The sequence below is a fragment of the Cupressus sempervirens genome, chromosome 5 (genome assembly GCF_028749045.1).
Source record: "Cupressus sempervirens isolate cs-2001-9-10 chromosome 5, ASM2874904v1, whole genome shotgun sequence".
Classification (NCBI taxonomy): domain Eukaryota; kingdom Viridiplantae; phylum Streptophyta; class Pinopsida; order Cupressales; family Cupressaceae; genus Cupressus; species Cupressus sempervirens.
In genome coordinates this window covers 140,323,961-140,337,964 of record NC_143122.1, presented here as the reverse complement: position 1 = coordinate 140,337,964, position 14,004 = coordinate 140,323,961, and positions in this window count along the sequence as shown.

The window sequence follows — 14,004 nt, the reverse complement described above, 5'->3', positions numbered from 1 at the left end:
GCATGATATGCTTGAAAGATAAAAGGAGAAAAACATCATTAATATTGACAAGGAGGAAGGGACTTCTATTGGAGCTAATGATGGACTTGGCAACAAAACTTGCTCTAGCATGAGGAAAAAAATTGAGAATGAAAAAAAAGGAAATGCCTAAAGTGTGATGTGATATCACAGAGTTGCCATAGAGGCTGGAACATCTGGAAAAGGACATCAAGTCTCTCCTTGTTCAGTCGATCTAGTTCGGTCTTCTTGGTCATGTGTTGCTGGGTATTGCATGTTTTGGTCTCATTTTTGTTTTTCAGTTTGTGTTTAGTGTGTTTTGGTCTTTTGTTTGTGTTACCAATCCCAAGTAATTGGTGTATCTTGTGATGTAATTGAAAATCAGTCTTTGAAGAGATTGCAAAAAGGTTTCAGGGACCCTTCAAAGCCTATTTTTACCATCAATTAAAAAAAATCAATAAAAAGTCTATGAATATATCAATCTAAACATAACAACAAACTAGCTTATTTGATATCTATTAGAGTCATTCTAACATCTAGTAGAATCTTACTCTAACACCCTTCAAACAAATTAAGACACATAAACACAAACACAAATAGATGTTGAACATACAATTATATCTAATGTTAATTATGACCCACTTATTGTTTTTAAATGAATGATGCAAATATGTCTTTTCTATCCTTGAACCTCCCATTACCATGCAATCTTTTGTTCAATTTCTTTTATACAACTTATTAGTTTTCAATCAACTTGCTCTTTATGCTATGGTGTGCTTAACTTTCTTCTTAAATGAAAATTTTAAATTTGATTTTCTATGGTCCGCATAAACTTTCTTATTAAATGAAATTTTTTAATTTGATTTTCTATATTATTTTATTGGTTGTGTCCATTTTTGCTGGGAGTCTTTTCAACATCGTGTCAATTTAGAGGTGATATATGGATAATAGTGCCTAGATCTTCTCAGCTTTATTTTTTGCCATTACATAGCTAATTACAACATTATGAGTAAGCGTATATCTAAACTAGAAGTCGTCCTTTGGCTAAGCTGCCACGTGCATGGGGATCTAGTCTGTCAAAGTCACCTAGGGGTCAAACCTAGCCCAAATGCCCCTCTGGGGGTTTGAACCTTGGTGGATGGCAATGTCAATCGTACCATCATCCTCACTAATTGTGCCCAACCAATTGAGCTAAATTTTATCTTTAATAACTTTTTGTTATAAAATAATTGAAAATTCACTAATTTTCTAGTTCTGAAAAATGATTACATTTTAAATCACAAATAATAACTATTAAATTAAATTCTTTATTTAAATATTTTTATATAAATTTACACACTTTTAAAAAGTTGAACAATTTTAAAAAAAAATCTCTTTATATCTTTTTAATTTTCACTTTATTTTTATTTATTTTTATTTTTAATTCTTCTTTCAATAGTGCACTAGGCGGGACTCTAGCTTGTAGGGCTCTTGTTAAATAGATATTGCCAATTTCTTAATAGCAGTTTATTGAAACATTTAAAGAAGGGAAGGTTTTATATTTTGAGATGATCAAAAAAATAATATGATTTAGAACCTTTAAAAAAGTGTATAATTAGATGAAATATTAAAAAATCTACATTGGAACAAAGTATTAAGATAATATTGTTTTTTAATAAACTGAGCAAGAGCTTTGCAAAAATTATTATTAGTTTAATTCACTGCTCTACTGTATTCATTCTCTCTGTTTTTAACAAATATAAATCTATTGTTTGATTTGGTAATATGTAAAAAGCCGAGTCACAAATTAACCTCTTAAATAAAATTGAAAGAAAAAATGAACTATGGAGGCAACGAATTAGTTTTCATTAACACAACACTGATCTAAACGAACTGGAAAAAATGGACAGGGACAATATCATAGCAACATTATTCCCCAATACAATACTCACCAAAAGCTGACCAACTTATTCGCCAATAAAGCGAAAACAGCACAAGATAAATATCTCTGACATTAATTTATCACCATCAAATGAGATCTGGCAAACAGTGAAGGAAAAATATTATATTTATTTCTTGGGAAGCATTTCCTCTCCTCCATGTGCTCAGAATCTTAATACAAAGTTCTAAAAAGTTATGCAATGTCAAGCCATTATTGTAGGCGGCTCTTCTACTGTCGGTGTTCTTACAAGTGCTTCAAAGCTAAGCTAACTCCTCATACAATTTACACACATTGTACATGGTCGTACACGCTATATATACAGCTGGTGGCATACACATTGAATATAGAGCATAGTGGTGGCAATAGAGTTTAGTGCTAAGGTTGAGTGCAGTGGAAGAGTACCAGTATCTAAAATTTATATTATATATCTCATTTCTTAAAACTTTTATTTTTATTGTTGCAACTAAAGCTAAGATTTCACCTTCTTGTTCACAGATTTCTATATAAAGATCATTTTAAAGATTATTGAATGAGTGTCATTCTATACCTACTTAAAGATACATCAATAGTCATTCACTTAAAAATAATATCTAGATTTTCTGGTCAAATGTCTTAGTACTCCTTGACAAGTTTGTGTCAATAGTAATATACAGATTAGACAATTAGAGACGAAAAAGTACTAAAAATGATCAGCTATTGATACATATGTGATGGGCTATTGATACACAAGCTATCATTTGTTTAAGTTCTTTTCATATTGATAATTAAGGAATAATTATAAGAAAAACATAACAAGTTTTGGACTCCTATCTCTTCCCCTACTTATTTTTTGAACTTTTATTTTTATTGTCCCAACTAAAGTTTAAGATTTCACCTTCTTATTCACAGATCTCTCTATAAAGATTATCAATGCAGTGTTCTTTTATACCTACCCAAAGATACATCAATAGTCATTCACTCAAAAATAATATCTAGATATCGTAGCTGAATGTTCTAGTACTCCTACACAAATGTTTGTCAATAGTAATATACAGTTTAGTCAATTAGAAACGATAAAAGTACTAAAAAATGATCAGCTATTAATACATGTGTGATGCCCTATTCATACACAAACTATATTTTTAAAGTTCTTTTTATATTGATAATTAAGAAATAATTATAAGAAAAACATACAAAATTTAGACCCGTATCTCTTCCCCTACCTATTTTTTTTGGGGACATGACAAGTGTTTGAATTACAATGATTGTCCAACAGGAATATATAAATTGTGTATACAGCACACTCAGTCTACTGTTAACAGTAAGAGACCTATAATTTAATATTAAGAGGGGCCGTCTCTAGTGGGTTCTGTGTAAGCGCTTGGAAATCAAGCCAAGTCATAGCATAATCTGCACAGACATTGTATATATAACAAGCTTACTTGTCTCTGTTGAATCAAACAAGCTTAGAGCTTTGAAGGGTGAGTGAGTATTGGGTATTGTTGTAATGGCGAGCAGATATAAAATCAGCTTGGGTGAAAACACTGAAAAAGAGAGTAAAAGTTGGAGAGCTCGTTCATGGCTGTTTGGTGGGTGGAGATCATCTCGGACTAAAGGTGAAGGAAAAGGAGGAGGAGGATCTAACTCCAATAACACTAAAAGCTCTTCCCATCACAAATCTTCTGAGAGTAATAATGCCAAAGTTGAAGATCAGGAGAAGAAAAAGATGGTGAAGATGAATCCTCCGCATGAGGAGGAGGAGGATGAAGATCATTATCAAGTGGAGGAAGAAGCCGTGGATAAGGAAGCGGATCATTTCATTGGGAAGGTGAAGTCTAGGATGGCAAAGGAGAGGTTGATATCCATGAAGAGGTTTGAGAGCATGCTTAACAGAGGAGTGTAGGGAATAAGAGTAAAAGATGTGACACCCATTACTCCAATGGTGGCTGTATCGCATGCTATTCTTTTCTATTATTATTATTATTATTATGTTAGTTTTGCAACTCTACTTGTTCTTACAGTACTATTTCATCTCTGAACCATGTATCATGGCAGATCGTGTATTTGGTGAGGGTTTAAGCCTCTAATTTTACATACTATGCATAACTTCATGTTGATGTTCTGATCCCTGCTTAACAAAAACTGAGTTATATGATATAATATATAAAATTGTCAGTTAAAAAATGTATGGTATAAGTATCTCTTAGAGATGGTGAATATTTAATTTGGTCTATGATTTTTTATGGGGATTTGGTACATATTGTAAATAAATTATATTAGATTTTTTAAGCTACATCTTGAGTAAAGGGGAAGATTGTATCGGATGATTATTAGGAAACAAATGTGTCTCTTTTGTAGAAGATATTGTTTAAAAAAATATTTCTGTGGTATTGAGAGGAAATTTTTTTTGCTTTTTCTGTGGAGATTTAGAAAATATTAATGTGTAGTTTTAGGAAAAAAATTGTACTACAGAGAATTCATTAAGTTATATTTATCTAGAAATTATTGTTCTAGAAAATATTCACATGTTTGATATTGGTGGAATATTATTATAATATTTCAATGAATATATCTATATTATAATATGAAATTATAATTTTATATTTTTTAATAATTTCTAAGAGAAATGAGATACTTTTCTAATGACAATAAATTTTCATATCTATTAAACCTCTTTGTATTATAAGCTCATGAGTTGAAATATTTTCTACCATAGTCAAGTTCATGTGTCATGCTTTAACAAATAAACCATTTTACTTATAAAAGTGAGATATTTTATTAACTATTTTTTTAGTGTTTACTAGGAAGGATAAATTAATGAGGTTATATCCACACATAGGACTCTATATAGCTCCCTTTGTAATGTAGTCTAATCAAAACTTGTTGGGGGTAGGATTAATGAGTCTATATTCTAGGTTTTGCACATGCGTCAAACTAATACAAGGAGAGAGGTCATGATTGTCGTCTAGGTATTCCATTATGTTTAAAGTCAATTATAATAGATCCAATCGGATTTAGGGAACCCCATTATGAAGCTACTATTGGAAAGATGAAAGGTGCAAGTTATTATTGAATACTTACATTTATATTGATAGATAAGTAGGACTTATACAACCTAGTGGGGTTGGAGTTTTAGCTCATGATTATTGCGGTTCACACTTAGGATAATGTGATCCAAAGTTAGTTCAAAATATTTTTCAAATTTATCTAGCAACATTGATTGAAGAAAATGAAATAGAGTGCAAGCACAAGATTGACAATAAGATTTACAAGAGAGACCCTCATGGAGAACACCTACCACCAAAATGCATACTTCATTATATTGTTTATAATTCAAGGATAAAAGGAAACAAGTACTTTGTGAAGCCTCAATCAATAGTTACAATGCACTCTTTTACAATCATTCTAACATATAACACCAAAAGTGATTTATCTAAATGCTAATATTGACCATCAAACCTGGTTCATTCACAAATATAGTACAAATAGGTGTCATCAAAGAATACCATGTGATGGTCCAATCAATACAAGAAACATGAAAAGTAACATAATTATATATTGGATAATGTAATATTAAACACATATCACCAAACATGATTACTCCATGTGGATAATCATCATGTGTAAATAACCACTATTGCATTCTATGTAGTAGTAGTTACTTGCTCAACATTATTAATGACTTAATTGTTTCTTATATATCCACCACTACCAATTATATGCTTATAATAACATGTACAAAAATTTCATCATCTCTAACAGATTGTGGTACCTTGTATAGCTTTTTAGAACATTGCCAACTCTATCATGCAAGTGTACCTCTACTTTTATTCTTTCTTTTGCTAACATTATATGTTTTCTAGAGCTATGAACTCTCCTTCAAATAGATTATGCTTGTTCTAAACCAACATGCATAAGTTATATCATATTCGAAACTTAGTTAATTCACTACATTTTAATATATAATAAACTCTTATTGTAGGAACTATATCTAAGAGACTATTGGTCAAATCTTGAAATTATCCCACTTTTTTATTTTTCATTAAAGAAAATTTGGTACAAAATCCGTGATATTAGTCTCTCATCTAGGAATCATTTGAACTCGCTCTAGAAACCCAGATTAGATTGAGTTTAGATAACTTTACTTGACATTAAAGATTTGCTTGACGCAGTATACAAAAGTAATATTAGTATGTGTGCAGTTAGCTACAACACATACAATATGTCACATGATACCACAAGTATGTGTGCAAGGTTGTATGAACAATATAGATAGAGTTATTGTAGTTTTACTACTTGTGGTAATAAACCAATAAAATAGGACAAAGCTAAGGAATCAAGTATCTTATGTTAAGGAATTGTTTTTTTTACAAAAACAATTACTTGACTAATTAGGATGACATCCTAGATGTTAACCCTAAGTGGGAAATCTATCATTTTTTTATTTTGGCAAATGCGTGAAGGAATGAGAAGGCTAATTAGATATATAATTTGGTATGGGAAAGTTTTTTTTGTAATGTCAACTTTTGTAGAGCATGTATATGATCATGTGAATGTACTATGATGCAAACTTGATGTTCATAGTAGTATAAAAGGTAGAGTCTCAATTCCTCCTTATATCTCTCTCTACCTCATACTAACTTTGTAAGTCTCAATTCCTTTCCTAAGGTTTTCACAAGAGAGAGCCATAGACTATAGATTCTCTTTAAAAATAAACCATTTTACTTATAAAATTAAGATATTTTTATTAACTATTGTATTAGTGTTTACTAGGAAGGAGAAATTAATGAGGTGTTGAGTTGTCATTTTGCATGATGCTTAATGATAGGAATCCTTTCAAACTCCTCTCTTGAAAAGTTGATTTGGGATGAATTCCAAGGTTTTAGGAAATCTTGCAACCTACTAGAATTTGCTCAGTCGAAAATAAATGTGAGTGTTCACGAGGAGGCCTCTGCTGGTTCGTTAAACAATTCGGATAAGATTTTGAATCGACTTACTGTTTCAAAAGAATAAAATACACAAAAAGAAATATATTTTTCGTATTTTTCTATTTTTTAAATGAATGCAATCTAATAATGCAACTATATGAATTCCTAATTTAACCAAGTGTTTGTAAAAGAAAATAACAAAGATAGGGTAAGAAGAAGTTTAAGCAAATGACATGAAAAGTAAGTTCCTAACGGACATAAACTACGAAAACAATGTGTCTACAAGTTAAGCCTTCACAAAGATTAGTGGGTAACAAATGAGAATAGGAGCAATGCTTCCTTAATTCCATTGATGCAATCGTCAATGAGAATTCAGTAACTATAAGATAAATTTCACTTTTCATTGAATCGCAAGGCCACATAAAGTGCGCTCATGCGAGATGAAAAGCTATGTAGGAACAATATGGTGATCTCTTCTTGAACTAAGTACATTAGCAAAATTTGTAGAATTATAGAAAACACCAGAATTAAAAGATCACACAACCAGAACAACGCAATAAAACTATTGACTCAATTACACTTCATGAACATACATTCACAAAATATAACACACTTAAGAAAGAATCACTACACTCCAAATGCAAGCACCAAAAACATATATTATTGCATCAAAATAATGGTGGCCCAGAATACATATTACATTCTTGAAATTATAAGAAATCTTCTTATTGAGAATTGTGTTGAGAGTAAGAGATATCTCTATGCAATCATATGTTTCTAAACTAATAAAAAAAATCTATTTATGTACAAACTGACTCTCTAACTAGTGCTTAGTAGGACTTCAACCATATTTATATCATTAAATGGATGCATGAGCCTTTACATATTTTAAAACAAAGAAAACATGAGAAAATAAGAAAGAGAGAGCCATTAGTTGATGTAGGAGTGTCTAGAAGTGCCAAAAATAGAAGCTCAATCTTCACTAGGCGTTTGTAGGAGTTAAATTGCTATCAGAATGCATTTCTGATGCATGGAAAGCTCTAAATTTAGAAAGTTAGCAGTTAACTGTCGGTGCACCTCTAACTTCTTCAAAATCTTCTAGAACACCACTGAAAAAGCACACCTATGCACCTGGCGCACTTGCACACCTAGGAAACAGGTTCCAAAAACTACAAGATTTCACTAAGTGTCAAAATTGAAATTCTAGCTTCTGGGTTTTGTTCCCCTTGATACTAGAGCTATCTCTGGATATTTTCCCTTGAATTTCTCAATAATCTCAGTGACTTGAGCCACATCTAGCAAATCTAAGGCTTCATATTTGTCTTTAACTTTCTAATTGTAGTTGCCCACCTCGATATGAGTCTCCACAAAATCTCTAAGTTTTACATCCAATTCTAATGATGCTTCCTCTGTTCTGAATGCTTGCCTAATGTCATCATCATTAGTAGCTTCCTCACAAGTTTTCCAAAATTTCTCAACTACTACCTCTACAACTACTAACTTCTCCTTGGAATCATCTTCAAAAATGTCTAAAGACACATCACTATAATGCCTCTCTACCTCCAAAATTTGCTCTTGGGTTTGATCCTTGAGCTTAAGAATCTTTGTATGTAATGTTTCCATTACTTTATTGCCATTCACAATTTTTTCTATCCAATCATTGATTTTATCTAACACCTCAGTTGTATATACTTTCATCAACATCTGATACCTTTGTCCTTTGATAGACTATAATGCCTACAAATCTTTGCCCCAAGCCTGTACTTTGTCCATCAGACTAAAATCTTGATTCAAAATGGCGACTAGCCTATCCACATTATCCTACATATCATGTAGTAGCTTTAGATTTCCTTGTATAATCTATACATCCTTTTCCTTAAAGCTCTCTCTCTACTGCTGACAAGCTTTCAAAAATGGGTCTAATTGTACTGCACCCTTATCCCTTCTTTCCAGTGTTATGTTTAAGTTTTCCTTGGGATTTGCAGGATCTAAGGGATCAACAACTTCACTTAGATATCCTTTTAGGATTTCATTTTATCTTTGAAGTGTTATCAAGTCCATCCCATCCTATTCTAAGCTCCTAAATACTTCTTTAATTCCTATTGTAACCATTAGCTTAGTAGTATCCAATATAGGTTTCCAAAGCATGATCTCCTTGATCTGATAATCCCTTGGAGTCAATATTTCAACATTTGTATGTAGGGGAGGGATAGCCACGGGAGCAAGTAAGTCCTGGTTCTGATCACTCATGATAAAGGCTAAAGCCTGTGCATCCTTTGGTGGTGATTTAGGTTTCCTTAGAACTTCATTTAATTCTATTTCATCCTCTTCCTCAATGGTGAATTTTTGCTTCTTGTTTCTTATCAATTCTTTCCTTAGCCGCCTTGGGATATGCCCCATTAGAGATTTTCCTTTTGAGGACAAAGGAGTTTTCTCAGCTATGCTTTTTCCCTTATCTCCCCCTTTCTAGAGTCCTCTCCTTTTGTATGAGATCCGCATCAGGAGTCTTTGTGTTTGTAGAGTCCATAGTCCTTACCTCTATATATTGGGAAGTTTGATGAGGTTGTTCATTTATTTTCCCTTCCTCTAACACTTCCTCAGTGGATGCTTTTTGTCGCTCTTCCTCTTGCTATGCCTAAACCTGTTCTCCTTCGGTGCTTGGAGGAAGAGGGGTAGCTAATCTTTTATCTACACAAAATATGACTTGCATTGGGGATGATGTAGCTACCTCGGGTCCTTGTGGTATAGGTGGTAACTAATTCCAATCCTCCTATTGAGGTTGATTGGTTGGAATGTCTCTTATCTTGTCTCCCACCAATTCAATACCCACTAGCATAAAATCAAAATCTGATATCTTAAAGACGTCAGTCTCTTCAACATCTTGTTCATCTATCCACCATTGCATTTCATCTTCTGATGTAGTGGACCGAATAGACTGCTTAGGAATGGATGGCAGTGTGATCTTCAAAGCACTCTCCACTAGATACAGAGTCATCCTACAATAATCCCTTATGCAGATATTGTAGTCGTCCACTGCATTCATCCAGTGATCCTCAACTGCATCCTCATGCTGAAATGTCTTACCAGCCAAGTATTGTACTCTTTCGATGTTATCAAAATAGGGCTGAGGAGAATCATATCCATCCAAAGGATATTGATCCCACTCAGACTCAAAGGATGGAATATCCTATCTTTGAACCACACTGAAAGGTCCTATAGTTATAGGCCATACCCAACATATTTTTTGTTGCTTCTTGACTCTGTTGTATGCAGACAAGAGTTCTCAAGCAATCTGCAGTAGAATGAGTTTATCACTGGGATACCTAGGGAGCTTCTTGGGGTTGATAGTTGTACCTGCTACCCTCAAATATGTGAACGTTTGAAACTAGATGTAGTAGGCTCCAACTTTTGATATCTTAGCAGCTGCCTCTTTTGACATCCTCTTTGCATAATCCCCCTCTATGAACTAGATTGTTGTGAATATAAAAGCATCATTTATGATCTTGTATTCCTTGCTATGCTCTTGAAGTTTCTTCTTTACCAACTGAGGATATACTATATATGGCCATGTGTTTGCATCTTGCATGCTACCCTTCTTATAAAGCCCTGGATAATCTGTCACCCTTGTAGCTAACAAGTATGCCAAATATGATGTCATGTAAAATTTACAGTTATTCCTAACTGCCACTAGCTGCTCACCCAAGTTCTCACTGAGAATGGAAGCCCAATAAATTGACATGTTCACCATCTTGATAGTTTCAATGAAATGCACCATCCATATATTCAAGTGGCCCGATGTTGGCAAGCTCATGACTCTACTCAAGAGTATGATAGAATATCCAATACCCTCTTTCATGTAACCTCTTGTCATATCCACTTTGCTTGCTTTCTGCCCTCGAGGAGTCTTCTCAATGAGGTATGACAACTATATGATTTCACAAGCTTCATTAATATGTTCCTTGTACCATCTTGTTGCTTGATGATAGGTAATTATGATAAATTGGTCTACCCTCAAAAGATGGAATACCTTATCTATGTTATTGGGTTGGAGATCTAGGATGATCTCTCTAGATATGCTCTTCACAACCCTTTCTTCGGGAACATACTTTTCTGCTAGTGTTATGATCAATTCTAAGGCCTACACTAAAATTGGATGTGATGTTGCATTAACTAGTCTTGATCAGATCATAGTGGATATCATTGGGGATCTTTTGGTGGGCTTGCTGCATAGTGCTAGGAATGCACTCAAATCTATATGACTGAGCTTAGTGTCCCAGATCTTTGAATAGTCATCTTGAAAGCACGACTTAGTTGGAACACCTTGAAACTTGAACACTATGAGCTTTGGGACCATCTTTACATCAAGGGAGGGTGATGAAGAAGCCATTCAATCTACACAAAAAAAATGTCTATTAGTCTAGTTTCGAAGAAAAATTGATTAACTCAAGCCCTAATACTGACACGAAAAAACCTAGAAAACCTAAATTAATAAAACACCTAAAAGAATCTAATTTATAACCCTTATAAGTAAAAAAGAGTGCACCTGGCACACTTTGTAGGTGTGCTAGGTGCACTTTTTAAAGCTTTAAAAGATGAGGGTGCGTAGCAGTGCACCTCATGGGGTGTGCTATTGTGCACCTTTATATAATTAGGAGCAAAAAAATGTTTTCTCATTTAAGGGTGTATAGCAATGCACCTAATTAGATGCACTACTACACACCTTAAATGAGGTGTTTTGTTTAAAGTTTTTAAAAGTTTTTTAGTTTTTAGGTTTTGAAAATTAAAAGGTGTATAACTACACACCTAAATAGGTGTGCAGCTACACACCTTAATAGGTGTCGTAGTGTTTTGTGAGTGCAAGGGAAGAGCAGAGGAGGCACACTTGAGGAGGTGCGGTGATGCAGTTCATAGATGCTCGCAAAATGAAAATGATGGAGAGAGGGGGGGTTCCCTGGGTTTTATAGACTGGAGGACCCATGCACCCCTTGGTGCTATACAGTTGCGTTGCTACACATCACCAAGGGTGATGCCCTTTTCGAAGTACTTTGGAATAGTAGCGCACTTGGGGAGGTGCACTGGTGCACCTTTTTTCTTATTAAGAGTGACTTATGCTCTCTAAAATTTGACTTTCAAAAATTGGGTTTTCTAGTTGGGACCCAAATTTGATACGACACTAGGCAAAACCATAGAAAAGACTCTGACACTAGACTAGGGATTTAGAAAGCCAAAAAATAAAGTAGGGGGTCCCCATTCCTAGGTAGAAAAGGGGCATGCATTGTGTAACCACAACATGAGGTTATGTCCATTTACAGGAATCTATCTAGATCCCTTTGTAACACAATCTAATAAAAACTTGTTGGGGTGGGATTAATGAGTTTATGTTGTAGGTTTTTCACATACGTCAAACTAATACAAGGAGAGAGGTCATGACTAACATCTATGTATTCCATCATGTTTAAAGTCAATTATTAAATATCCAATCATATTTAGGGAACCCCATTATGAAGCTACTATCAAAAATACGAATGGTGTATCTTATTATTGAATACTTGGTACAAAAGCCATGATATTACCCTCTCATCTAGGAATTATTTTAACTCACTCTAGAAACCCACACCAAATTGAGTTTTGAATTTACTTGAGGTTAAGAGCATGCCTAAATATGTGAAAGACAAAACTAACAATCTAGAAATTTAAAGTTATAACAAGACAACTATGTAGGTTATAAAGAGTATGTTGATATGAGATTGTTTTGAAGAGGAGAACCTACAATGGAATAATCATTATTTTGTCAATGATGTCAAATCTGCTACTTGATAGTGAGACAATTGCTCTTTGGTCTAAAAGCTATGATTTAAAGTTGATTGATGAAGAGGATTTGAAAAGAGGAGATAGCAATAGCACCTAGACAAAGGTTGAGTTATTTGGTATATAAAAGAAGCACTAAGACCATGTAAGACATTGATACTATAGTGTATTGTTTATCTACTTAAAGTTCGAAATGAAAGATTACTCAAGTTAAGATTGGAAGAAGGTTATGTAAGAAAAGTGTCTGCCAAGCCTTGTCAAGTAGTCAGTCCAAGCCTATTAGAAATCAGTGGAAGCTGAGTGAAAAATAAGAGGTGCCAAGCAAAGATGAAAAATAGTGCAAGTTGAGTGATTGTTAGTGTATGCCGAGTAAAGTTTAGGTTGTGTCAAGCATCAGTAAAATTTAGTGTTTTCTGAGTGAACTAGTGTTGGCCGAGTGAAGACTGGAAGAAGGTTAAGTAAGAAAAGTGTCTACCAAGCCTTATTGAGCAGTCAATCCAAGCCCAGCAAAAATTAGTTGAAGCTGCTTGAAAAATAAGAGGCACCAAACAAAGATGAAAAATAGTGCAAGCCAAGTGATTGTTAGTGTATGCCAAGTAAAGTTTAGGTTATGTCGAGCATCAATAAACTTTAGTGTTTTCTAACTAAACTAGTGTTGGCCGAGTGACATAATAGTATAGTTATCGAGTGACAACAAAAAATGTTAAATTGAAGATTTGACAAATCTGAGTTGACTATTTTATTTTCTTGAATTGTGTGAAGCATGTGAAAGATAACTATGATGAGCTAGTGGCACAAAATTCAAGGTAAACCATTTTAAGGTGAATTGAAGGAAGATTGTAGAAGAAGTTTCTAGAGGAATCAAATTGAAAAGTGGGTAGATTCATTGTATCCTACCTAACCCTAAAATGGACGATTATGGTTAAGTGATAAAAGATTTTAATTCTTTATTTATATAGATAGCTAGTCAAAAGTAAAGGTTTTCATGTGTGATAACCTACGAAAGACAGGGATTTTGGAGTATTGCTTCATTCAGTGGTCAAAAAGAAGTGAATGCAGTTGGTATGCAAAGCAAGAAAGCTTAAGAGTATGAATTCTTAAAGGGTGAACAAGCTATCAGAGATGAAGTGTGTGAATGCTAAGACAAATAGAGGACTAAAACATATATTTGTAATCTGCAAGTGAGTTGTAATTTGTTATTAGATCAAGCCTTACTATTACTTTCTAATCATTTTATTAGTCTAGGGTAAATCCTTTGGATTGAGGTTGACCTAACAATCATTTGTAAATCCTTTAACTAGGTGACATTTTAATGGAATGGTCTAAAGTCATCTAACAAGGCTCAATCCTAATAGGGTGATTGAAGTCCTT